This window comes from Euleptes europaea, chromosome 15 (assembly GCF_029931775.1).
Source record: "Euleptes europaea isolate rEulEur1 chromosome 15, rEulEur1.hap1, whole genome shotgun sequence".
In the NCBI taxonomy this organism is placed as follows: domain Eukaryota; kingdom Metazoa; phylum Chordata; class Lepidosauria; order Squamata; family Sphaerodactylidae; genus Euleptes; species Euleptes europaea.
In genome coordinates, this window is record NC_079326.1 from 35,708,357 (window position 1) to 35,721,390 (window position 13,034).

Sequence of the window (13,034 nt, forward strand, 5' to 3'; positions counted from 1 at the left end):
ATGCGGTTCCACAATTATATCCCACCCCCCACAAGAACCAAGTAGTGAACTTATATATTCTGATCACATCAGGACTTTTTCTTTTTTTTTTTAATTTCATTCACGAGCAAAAATTAAATGTTAATTCCTCCTTTTACTGAAACTGTTGACTTTGTGTGTTGGTGAACTGCATGCAGGAAAATGCTATTACCATAAAGAACGGTAAGCCACATTACAATTGAGCCAAAAGAATAAAGACTTTGTTTTTTTTATCATATTTCATGGTTCCGTCTTTCTGTTATATTGTAAAGCTTTTATGTGGCTGGCATTCTGACTTTAAAGATAGAGCACATGGGGTTTTCAACAGTGCTTCAACAGGGTTTTTTTCTGGAGCAGGTATTGTGGCACCACTCAGCAGTAGGGTTGCCAGTTCCAGGTTGGGAAATACCTGGAGATTTAGGGGGTGGAGGGCAGAGTTTGGGGAGGGCAGGGACTTCAGTGGGGTACAATGCCATAGACTTCACCCACCAAAGTGGTCTCCAGGTAGACTGATCTCTGCCACCAGGAGAGCTTCAGCCACCACCTGGAGGTGGGCAACTCTACTCAACATAAGGTTGCCAGGTCCGTCTTTGCCACCGGAGAGCCAAATCAAAAGAGCCAAATATCAACAGTACAATGATTGAGATTTCTTTTGAGAGCCAAATTTCTTAAACTATATAGGTAGGTACACTGTTTATTAACTTAATAAACTTTAATTAAAGTTTTAAGTCTTAATTAAACTATAGGTACACTGAATAAAACTTGATATCATACTTAATAGTGATCTTATTTATTGATAAAAATTAAATTGTAAGTCCCTGCCATTTCCCCCTCCCCGTCCTGATTCCTCGTCTGGAGGCCTGGTCTACCGCCTCCGGCTGAGTCCCCTTTCAGAGGCCAGGTCTACCCATTGGCTTTCTTGGCAGTAGACCTGGCCTCTGGAGGCCCATAGAAGCCAATTGGTAGACCTGGCCTCTGAAAGGGGACTTTTTCCCCTCCTCTGAGTCCAGGTCTACCGCCAAGAAAGCCAGAGGGTAGACATGGCCTCCCAATGGGACTCAGCCGGAGGCCAGGTCTACTAAAGGAAGCCCGCCCCGCCCAACAACTGATAGGCGGGCCAGGAACCGCCGAGCCACCCGCCCAGCAATTGCGCGGCTAGAGGGGAGGGGAGGCTTTAGCCTCCCAACCATTGAGGGCAAGGGAAAGGGGGACCCGGCCATTCTCCATGGCGGGGGGTGGAAGAGACTCGCTTGCTCGCTCTCAGGCGCACCAGCTCCGCAGCCCGGCTGCCGCGCGAGCGGGCACGAGAGCAGCGGCTCCGAACCGAGTTCGGAGAGCCACACTAAACGGGCCAAAGAGCCACATGCGGCTCGGGAGCCATGGTTTGACAACCCCTGCTCTATGGCATTGAAGTCCCTCCCCTCCTCAAACCCTGCCCTCCTTAGGCTCCACACCAAAAACCTTCCGCCGGTGGGGAAGAGGGACCTGGTAACCCTATATAAAATCCACTTTCTGTTTCTCCTCCATTGAGGCCTGAGCAGAATGAGAGAAGGCCAAGACTGAGACCTCTGTAAATAAACTGTTACCATAAAGTTTGTTCAAAGACTGATAATGTTTTAACATAGAGATAGAAATAACATGCCTTGAAACATGGTGGCAGCAGTGAGTGAATACTAGATAGATGAGCGGCAGCAATCAGTGAGTAGACGTGAAAATGAAGGAGAAAAAAAGCTACGCACAGGAAAAGAGGGATAATGGTCTGTAACCACCATGAACATTGAACCTCCAAGTCTTGAACTTAGCCAGGCCTGACAGCCCTGGAAAGAGGAATTCAATTTGTATGTGAACATTGCAAAGGCAGATAAAGATGAGGCCGTAAAAGTAAAATTATTTTCATACTTAATTGAACAAAAAAGGGGGGGGATTAGTGAGACATTGTGAGCAAGTATTCCTCAAGCACAGCATAACCTGATGACAACATTGGCCTGTTTTGATGCCCATTCCAAACCCATAAAGAATGAAACAAAAGGAAAGTACAATTAATTAACCTGGAATCAAGCAATGGGGGGTGGGAAATATTGATGGATTTTGCACAAATCTGAAAATGCTAGCAGCCAGCTGCAACTTTGTAAAGATTAAAGACTCACTGATAAGAGACAGCATAGTGTGTGGAATACAGGACACACGAATATGAGAGAGATTGCTGAGGGAAGCTGATTTGTCCTTGGAGAAAAGTTTGGAAATATGCAGGGCTGCTGAGTTGTCTAAAGACAGCACTGGAACCCCGGAGGGACAGATAATGGAGCCAGTACATGAAGTCCAATAGAGAGAGAAGGAGAAACCAAACACAAGAACCCCAGTGAACATTGCTGAGCAGTGTACATATTGTGAGGGTAAACACCCAAGACAGATGTCTTATGGAACGAAATGTCATAAATGTGACAAATCAAACCACTTTGCACCCAAGTTTCTCTCTAAACAGAACAAGCCCAACTCTAGAGTACATATGGTAAATATGTGGAGTGACAGTGAATGTGAAGATATGCTTTGGGTAACAGATCTAGCGATAAATGCAATACAGGAAAACCCAGCAAGGCACCAGAAACACTTGTATGAAGCGATAGTTCTGTGGGATAAAAATAATACAAGTCCAATCAGACCATAGTGCCAGTTACAATATTATCCCAAGGCTCCTAGTGAATCCCAGCACCCCCCCCCCCCCCGGAAGAAACGAACCAGTTGTTAACTATGTATAATCACACTACATTGAGGCCAGTGGGAAAATGTAAAGTCAAAACTACTACTAACCGAAGAACAGGCAAGAAATAAAGACTGGAGTGTGTGGTTGTACAGGATCAGACAGCCATTCCACTGGCAGACAAGACAGCAGCGCAAGCTATGAATCTGATAAAGGTACAGTACCACAACATTACAGTACCCTGACCTGGATGGCCCAGGCTAGCCTGATCTCGTCAGATCTCAGAAGCTAAGCAGGGTCAGCCCTGGTTAGTATCTGGATGGGAGACCACCAAGGAATACCAGGGTTGGTGTGCAGAGGAAGGCACTGGCAAACCACCTCTGTTAGTCTCTTGCCTTGAAAACCCCAAAAGGGGTTGCCATAAGACAGCTGCAACTTGAAGGCACTTCACACACACACACACACACACACACGACAACAACATATTAAAAGTAGACAATGAAGTGACAGCAGATTCAGGAAAATAGTCCAGCTGAGAGGCACAGGTCATTTATGCATGGGTACTTTCACTCATGTTCACTCCCGGTCTGTCTCAGTTGTTCCTTGGAGTTATGCATGAGTTTTCCGTCCATTAGAGATGCCCTCGCAGCCAGCCCTCACAAACGCCAGGACTTCCTGTTCCTCTATTAACCCGATTCTTCGATCTCTCCTGAGATCAGCTGGGGTGAAATCCCCATGCATAAGGCAAAGCACGGGACACAGATGCTTGGGGCAGTGACAATTACAAAGCAGCATGTCAAGGAGCGGGGATTCAAATGCTTCCTGCTTCCTGGGTGTTATTTCTGAGAAGAAGAAAGGCTTTTTAAAACGAGGCTTGTGTTTCTCCCCTCCCCCTTTTAGAGAGATCCATGGGTTGTTGTTTTTTTTGTTTCTAAAATGCTTTTTAACATGGCAGTTGGGTTTTCACAAGGGGGGGCTTTTCTCTCAGAGTAAGCACTATAGCCAATTACAAAGCAGTGTTTCAAGGGGTAGGGACTCAAATGCTTCCTGATTTGAGCTTGGAGACTGCTGGTGCGTAGATTCGCAACAGGAAAGTGTGGGTCCAGGGAGCAATGAACTGCAGGTAAACTTCCATGCATAAATGACCGCAGAAATCAAGAGACTGCATTCAAAGACAGGCCTTGAGACAGAAGGAGAGGAAAATAAGAGGACAGTTGACTGAGGTCACACCAGAACTTAAATCCACTAGAAGTAGGTGTGTTATAAAGAGACCCATACACCTCAAAGGTTAAGTATAATGTATTTAACTTTTTTTTTTTTTTAAGAAACGGGATGTAGCAATATAGAAAAACTGATTATATTGTCGTTCCTAGGAGGAGCCTGGAATTAGGCAAGTGTAACACCCACTTTTTGTTTCTCTTCAGCTGGGGCCTGAGCAGAATGAGAGAAGGCCAAGACTGAGAGAGCTCCGTTAAAAGCTGTTACCATGAAGTTTAAAGTTTGTTCAAAGACTGAGAGTATTTTAATATAAGGACAGAAATAACACACCTTGAAACATCCTGGAAAGAAGCTTGGGTTAAATAAGCCTAAATGCTTCCTTTCCTTTCTTTTTAAACTACATTTGTTATGTATATGTGTGTAAAGTGCCATCAAGTCACAGCCGATTTATGGCAATCCCATAGGGTTTTCAAGGCAAATGATTAAGAAGAGGTGGCTTGCCATTGCCTTCCTTTCAAAATCTTCCTTGGTGGTTTTCCATTCAAGTACCAACCCTGCTTAGCTTCTGAGATCTGACAATATCAGGCTATACTATATAATTCCACACAGAATCATAGGCCATTTATGCTTGGCAATTAGCAGCGCGTTCCAGGCTGAAATGCCCCACATATTTTTTTTAGTTTTTCACGCTGAAGTGACTGCGAAGCCTGCTTCACCTTTCTTAAGAGCCTCTTTAACGCAACCTTTTGTGTTTGCTCTGCCCCCGCCTCGAAGAATCCCCTCAAGGATGCATGCAAAATCACAGTCGCTTGTTAGTTATGCAAACGGCAGTTGCTAATGGAAGGAACGAAGGAGCAGGTAAGCGGGGGGTGGAATTTTTCCTTTTGCGTTGAGACCGTGAATAGGCATTTTAAAGGTCGCATTTTTTAAAAGAGCTGTGAGCGAGCATCAAAATTGACCCTGCATAAATGGCCATAGAGTTGGAAGGGGCCATACATGCCATCTAGCCCAACCCCCTGCTTAACGCACGATCAGCCTAAAGATTAGAGCATCCCTGACAAGTGTTTGTCCAGCCTCTGCTTAAAGACTGCCAGTGAGGGGGAGCTCACCACCTCCCTAGGTAGCCAATTCCACTGTTGAACAACTCTTACTGTAAAAAATAAAATAAAAAAATCCTAATATCCAGCCAGTACATCCCATACTTGTTATTTTTATACATGCCTAAGTCATTATTGCCTCCGCATGGTAATGTGTTTGTATTTTATCACCGTTCCTCTGCCCTTTCAGCCTCAGGCTTAGAATGAATGCAGCATTCCAGTGTTGCGTAGGGAAGGAGAGCAGAGTCAACGATGCTACTGGCCTACAGTTTCCAGAAGCAGCTGTCTCTGAGTGGCAACCGTGATGACTATCCTGTAGGCTTGTCATTCACTGCAGCGCCAGAAGAAAGACTGTGATTGTCACATCAAGATTGCATTGGAAGGGAAAACATCTATTGCTGACCTTGTTCAACTGTCTCCATTTGTATATAGGAGAGACCACATACACCTTACATGTCTGAATGAATGAAACAGCAAGCAATGTCACATGACAAAAAAATTTGTTTTGCCTGATCTTGAGGTTGCTTCAGTAACAAGCCCGTGGGGAGGCTTCCGTCTCACCCTGTTGGTACAGTACAGGAAGCTTTAGGGTTGCCAACCTCCGGGTACTAGCTAGAGATCTCATGCTATTACAACTGATCTCCAGCTGATCTCCAGATCAGTTCACCTGGAGAAAATGGCTGCTTTGGTAATTGGACTCTATGGCATTGAAGTCCCTCCCGTCTTCTAATCTCACCTTTCTTGGGCTCCACCCCTTCTTTGCTAGTGGCAAGGAAGGACCTTGATAAAAATTGGAGCCTGTGGGCTGCTGAAGTTAAGCTTTAAAAACACTAGAAGCTCATAATTCATCCAGTGCCTCCTCATCAAGTGGCACTCTTTGCGTCTGTCTCTTTTCAACCCTGCTTTCCTTCCTCCTATGATGAAGACAGGGAGGGACTGACCTGCCTTGGGCCAAATCCTCTTTATTTAGTGGCTTTGCCATTTCCCAGTGTTTGGGGGGGGGGCTGCATTCAAAAGCTAGGGTTGTCAACAGGCCTGGAGGAAAATGCCTTGCCCCTTTGATAGAGGCTTAATGCATGGAAATGGGAAGCTGAAGCTCTTCATAGGATGGAGGTGTATAACAACACCTGGAAAATAACATCCTATTAAGCTTGCTGGGGGTAAAGGGAAGATGACCGGGGAAGGTCCTGGCAAACCACCCCGTAAACAAAAGCCTGCCTAGGAAACGTCGGAATGTGATGTCACCCCATGGGTCAGAAATGACCCGGTGCTTGCACAGGGGACCTTTACCTTTTTAAGGGACAGGATGCTTTTTCTCCAGGCAGTTGGCATCTCTATACAGTCTGGCCCCCACAATAATGTGAGGTAGTCAGTTAAGGCTTGTTGACGGTTTAGAGTGACTCACAGGGCTTGTGCCCCCTCAGGATTTGCTGCCAAATTTTAAGTAAGCCCTATGTTTTTACAGCAATCAGTTATCATGTAGCTAAAAGGCTTTCCCAGGACTTAATTGGTGGTATGAGTCAGTTTTTCTGCCACCCACAGGAGTCTGTATGACTATTTCATATAACAAAACCATCAGCCTACTTACATATTTGGAAAACGCTATACAGAGAAATGTGCTTCTACTCAAAGATCCTGTATTCCTCCACCTAGAAAGTCAGTTGAGCATTTCTGAAATGAGAATTTTGCACAAGGCACGGTTTCCCAGCACTGTAACTGGTAGGGTTGCCAACCTCCAGGTAATAGCTGGAGATCTCCTGCTATTACAACTGATCTCCAGCCGTTAGAGATCAGATCACCTAGAGAAAATGGCCACTTTGGCAATTGGACTCTATGGCATTGAAGTCCCTTCCCCAAACCCTGCCCTCCTCAGGCTCCACCCCTAAAACCTCCCGCTGGTGGCGAAGAGGGAACTGGCAACCCTAGCAACTGGGAATGCACCACTGGGATGCTGTGACTGGCTTTTGGCCGTTTCTATGGGAACCAGAATTTTTGACCGGCAAAGAATCAAGCAGACTGTTTTCATTTTTTCTTTGTAATTGAAAAATGTTGTAAGATCAAAGAAAATGAGGGAGGCTGCTGCTAAGGTTGCCAACTCTGGCTTGGGAAATTTCTGGAGATTTGGGGGCAGAACCTGGGGAGGGTGGAGTTTGGGGAAGGGAGGAACTCTGCAAGATGTGATGCCATTGAGTCTGCCCTCCAAAGTTGCCATTTCCTCTGAGGGGAACTGATCTCTGTTGTCTGGAGACCAGCTGTAATTCTGGAAGAACTCCAGGTCCCACTTGGAGGTTGGCAACACCAGATGCGGCAGTGTTTACATCTTAGACACAAGACTTCTAATTGTTGGATCACAATGTATGCATGGTTCATTTTCATTTTGCAAAGCCTTCCTTTGATTCTTTCGGCTAGTACAAGGAGCTAGCAGCAAATATGTGAATGGCTTGACTCCCCCTCCCACCAACCTACCTCTAATATACACAGATATTTTTAGTTTTTTATAATAGAAGGCAAAACAGTACCTTTGGGATACTGTTTTAGAAGTCTACCTTCATCTTTTTCAAGAATTTCTCATTGTTCATAGCACATCATATGCTAATTTTTTTGCTTTAATCCTCAAAGCATTTTTTTAAACTGTAAAAAATACTTGAAAGCATGCTTCTGTCCTTGCTTAGTTGTTATTTGTCAAAATGTGTATATTTTCCTCTAATCACATGCTGCCACAAAAGTTTAATTAATGCCTCTGAAATAGCATGTGAAAAGCCCAAGGGATGAAAACAATTGAGTTTTATAAGAAGTTCATTAGGTATTAATTGAGTTACTTTTCAAGTCTATCAAATCTGAATACAGCATTAAATATTTTAACGATGGCTGGTGAACTCTCTGGAATTCTGCTACAGGAGACTAATTTCTTACTAAATACTGTGTGTGTGTGTTAAGTGCCGTCAAGTCGCTTCCGACTCATGGCGACCCTATGAATGAAAGTCCTCCAAAATGTCCTATCTTTGACAGCCTTGCTCAGATCTTGCAAATTGAAGGCCGTGGCTTCCTTCATTGAGCCAATCCATCTCTTGTTGGGTCTTCCTCTTTTCCTGCTGCCCTCAACTTTTCCTAGCATGACTGTCTTTTCCAGTGACTCTTGTCGCCTCATGACATGACCAAAATACAATAGCCTCAGTTTAGTCATTTTAGCTTCTAGGGTCAGTTCAGGCTTGATTTGATCTATAACCCACTGATTTGTTTTTTTGGCAGTCCACGGTATCCGTAACGCTCTCCTCCAACACCCCAGTTCAAAGGAGTCTACTTTCTTCCTGTCAGCTTTCTTCATTGTCCAACTTTCACACCCATACATAGTAATAGGGAATACGATGGCATGAATTAACCTAATCTTGGTGGCCAGTGACACATCCTTACACTTCAGAATCTTTTCTAGCTCTTTCATGGCTGCCCTTCCCAGTCTCAACCTCCTTCTGATTTCTTGGCTGCAGTGACAAGATTAAAAAAACACACCTTGTGCCCTCATGTAAGCCTTTAAGAATGCTGCCATCGGGGAGGTGATGGTTTCTACACAGTCCATGTTGTTGCCTAGCAGACGTGTCCCCTGAGGTGGAGAATGAAGTGGGAGAACATTTAACAAAGTTTTCCCTACAGAGCTACTGTGGTTTTTGCTGAAGTGCTTCCTTTAGACTAGTGTGAGAGGGTCAGATTGTGCTTGTGGAAAAGTTGACAGCATTCTGATGCTGGCCTCTGTGCCTTCCCCAATGCCTCAGTGAAACCAAGGAAAGCAAAGGAAATCAAGGAAAGACCTAAATGTGTGCATCACATCAAAAGGATGGGTCACTGGCCACCAAGATTAAATTAATTCATGCCATCGTATTCCCTATTACTATGTATGGGTGTGAAAGCTGGACAGTGAAGAAAGCTGATAGGAAGAAAAGGATAGATTCAAAGGATAGATTCCTTTGAAATGTGGTGTTGGAGGAGAGTGTTACGGATACCATGGTCTGCCAAAAAAACAAATCAGTAGGTTATAGATCAAATCAATCCTGAACTGACCCTAGAAACTAAAATGACTAAACTGAGGCTATCGTATTTTGGTGACATTATGGGAAGACAAGAGTCACTGGAAAAGTCAGTCATGCTAGGAAAAGTTGAGGGCAGCAGGAAAAGAGGAAGACCTAATAAGAGATGGTAACTTAACAAACATTGGTACCCTACAGAGCTACCAATCTGACTGGATTGCCCAATTACAACCACCTAAGTGTGAGGGTCTGTATGCCTTTGTCTGTGTGGTTCCCCCCCCCCCCCTGGACTCGTAGAAGCAGTCCAGGCCTTTTGCCTTTCCTTGGTTCAGGCGCTGGGTCTGACAGGCTCCAGGTTGGAATGTCTCTTCCCTCTTCCCACGTCCCTCCCTTGCACTCACTGACTCCCTTCCACCAGCTATGGCCTTGGTGGGTAGATAGTACTAACAAGCCCTGAGTTCTTTGATGTTTTGTACCATGCACAATTATCTCGTAGATTCCCATAACATACGTTTGACATCTGCTTCCCTGTAGGGGTTATAATTCTGTCTGTGTGAAACTGTATTCACTTGCAACTTTACCAGTGTAAGGCCTGTACTACCTGAAGCTTCCAATAAAGTTCCTTGTTTCTGCATGACAGTCTGAGCAAGTGATTTTATGGAGTTTGCACAGGAAGGTTGGGAACCCTCACACTAAGAACGTCTCTTGCCTTGAGAACTCTATGGGTCTCCATAAGTCAGCTTGATCACACACACACACACACTGTCAATATTACAAGGCTGTCAGATTAGTTTGACAGGTGCATGATAGATCGGATAGATCTGGTAATGATGCAATCAGCCTGGAAAGTCCCTGGAGAGCTAGAGGGAGCTGGCCTAATCCAGTTATGACCAGGTGGGCTGATGCAATACAGGAGCAATGTCAGAATGACTAAGCATCTACCGTGATTGGTGGCTGCGACCACCAGGTGTATATAACGGAGTGAAACTGAAGTTCTGTGTGGAATGCTATGAGCGGACAGAGTGTGACAAGTATCTGTAATATATCTTTGCACTGTAAAATCTTTACACTTTTCTAAGCAGCAGAGGACTTTTTCTGATGGTGGTATCCTGGACTGACTGTCAATCCGCTGGCATCTGCATCTCACACACACACACACACACACACACACACAATCACTGGTTTATGGCTTGCTCTCTTTTTGATGACATGACCCTCAGTCAGCAGCAAAGAGGTTTGCAAACACAAGAGAGAATCTTGAGAGTGCACACGGCGCCACCTACAGGCAGAGCCGACCTCTGCAGCTCAGCCATTTTTCATGCTTTTCCTGCACTGGGCAAAAGGTGGACAGCGCGAGAATCTTGTGTTCTTTTCTGTCTCCCAGGTGCCAGATCTAATTCTACACTGGTGACCCAGCTAAAGCATTGCTGCACTTCTAATAATCCTTTCCTTCCTTTCCTTTCCTTTTATCCCTTAGAAGCTCCTTGATCAATTGCTCTTGAGCAGCAGATATCTAGTGTTGGAGGACTTCTAATAATAACAATGCAGGATTTCTACCGATATGTCTTGTTTTGTGCCCACGCAGTAATTACCATGTTATGTCATAACGTGTAACATTCTTCAGTAAGTATAAAGAGTGTGTTCCTGCCACGTTATGCAATGCCAAGTCCCCCTGGTTTTAATGGGGGAGGCTTGAACTCGGAAATTGTGGCTTATCAATAAGGCTGAGCTGCCGTTCGAATTAACATGGATGGCTCACCCTCTTTGCAAGACCCACTTCTAAACGACTTTTCGGGGCTCATTTGCAAAAGATTCTCGTGCTGCTTTCCCTCTCTGCCACACAAAACACAGGAACGTCACATCACTTAACTTGGAACAAATTTATATTTCATTTATCAGTAGGGTTGCCAACTGCCAGGTACTAGCTGGAGATCTCCTGCTATTGCAACTGATCTCCAGCCGATAGAGATCAGTTCACCTGGAGAAAATGGCCGCTTTGGCAATTGGGGTCTACGGCATTGAAGTCCCTCCCCTCCCCAAACCCTGCTCTCCTCAGGCTCCGCCCCAAAAATTTCCCACCGGTGGCGAAGAGGGACCTGGCAACCCTATTTATCAAGTCTGGTATATACAGTATCAATATATAGCATTACTGAATTGCAATGGGTAGTATTCCATTTCACATGGTATGCAGAGGTGAACCCAACTTTGCTGTAGAGCCTCCCAGAGGCTCCTTTCCCTGATCACCCTGTTCCTCCTTTTCTACCCTCCTGTCCTGCTGACCCACCTATGTGAGAGTCGTGACCCAATTTTGGGTGCCGACCCACATAGGTCTTTTATGCATGGCTGTTTCACTCGCCGTCACCCCTCCAACGACTTCGGGTCTTTGTGTTGGTTATGCATGCTGTTTCTGACCACCAGAGGTCACCTCGCTCTCCCCCTGCATTTCCCCGCATTTTCCCCATGTTTTGAGGGACTTCTTTTATCTAAAATTCGAAAACACAGGGAAATGCAGGGGGAGAGTGAGGCGGCCTCTGGTGGTCAGAAACGGCATGCATAATCCAAACAAAGACCCAGAGTCATCGGAGGAGTGACGGCGAGTGAAACAGCCATGCATGAAAGACCATTGTGAAAGGCATATAGCATTTGCCATTCAGGGCCAGACTTACCACAAAACTGGTGACATTGTATACTAGGGTTGCCAGGGCCACTGGCAGGGGATGGGGGTTAGGGTTGCTAGATCCAGGCTGGGAAACTCCTGGAGTTTGGCAATGGAGCCTGGGCAGGACAGGGACCTCACTAGGGTGCTGTCCGTAGAGTCTACCCTCCAAAGCATTCATTTTCTCCAGGGGAGCTGATCTCTGTAGCCTGGAGATGAGCTGTAATTCTGGGGGATCCCTAGGTCCCACCTGGAGGCTGGAATCCCTATAATAAGGCCCTGGATTCTAGATTGGGTTGCCAGCCTCCAGGCAAGGCCTGGAGATCTCCCAGAATTAAAACTGATCTCCAAGCAACAGAGATCAGTTCCCCTGAAGAAAATGGCTGCTCTGGAGGGTAGACCCTATGGCATTATTCCCTGACGATGTCCCTCTCTTCCCCAAACCCCACCATCCCCAGCTTCTACCCCCAAGTCTCTAGGAATTTCCCAACCTGGAGAAGGGAGCCCTAATTCCAGACTGAGCACCATTTGCCTGCATCTAACTTCCATCTCTGTTTGCCATAAAAAAATTGGCACTGGGTTTCTGGTTTTGCTTCCACTGTTAAAACATTAACCACTGCATTATGGTCATTTTGTATATATGGAGCACTGTGGCGAAGAGAGCGAAAAATCCCACAATCCAAATGGATTACAACAGCCCGGTCATGTCTGTAATTGATCACTAGATGTCATCCCATGACCATGCCCGACTGCCAACTGTCTGTGTCGCCTTCTCTTTGAACAGAAGCTGTGTTTGGTAATATGTTTTGAGGAGAGATTGGTAGAAAAAGATTTCTATTCGTTACAAGGCAGCTGTGGGTGCTACACGGGGCAGTCTATTTTACTGTTTCAATCATCCAGATTAGAACCAATTGACCAAAACTCATACGATCAGTGTTTTTTAATTTATTTAATTTATTAATTTATTTACAATCAAGGCCACTAGCATGTCACCCTGATCTGGATGGCCCAGGCTAGCCCAATCTTGTCAGATCTCAGAAGCTAAGCAGGGCTGGCCCTGGTTAGTGCTCAAATAGACGCCCACCAAAGGATTTCCAGGGTCGCTATGTAGAGGCAGGCAATGGCAAACCACCTCGAAGCAGTTGGCGGGGGTGATTGCGGAAAAACTTCCCTCCATAAAAGGCCACTGGTAACCCTCCTCCAAACTAGACTTTTTATAGTACATTTCACACTTGGATTGCTAACCTCCAGGTGGGACCTGGTGTTCTCCTAGAATTACAATTGATCTGCAGACTACAAAGATTAGTTCCCCTGGAGAAAATGGCAGC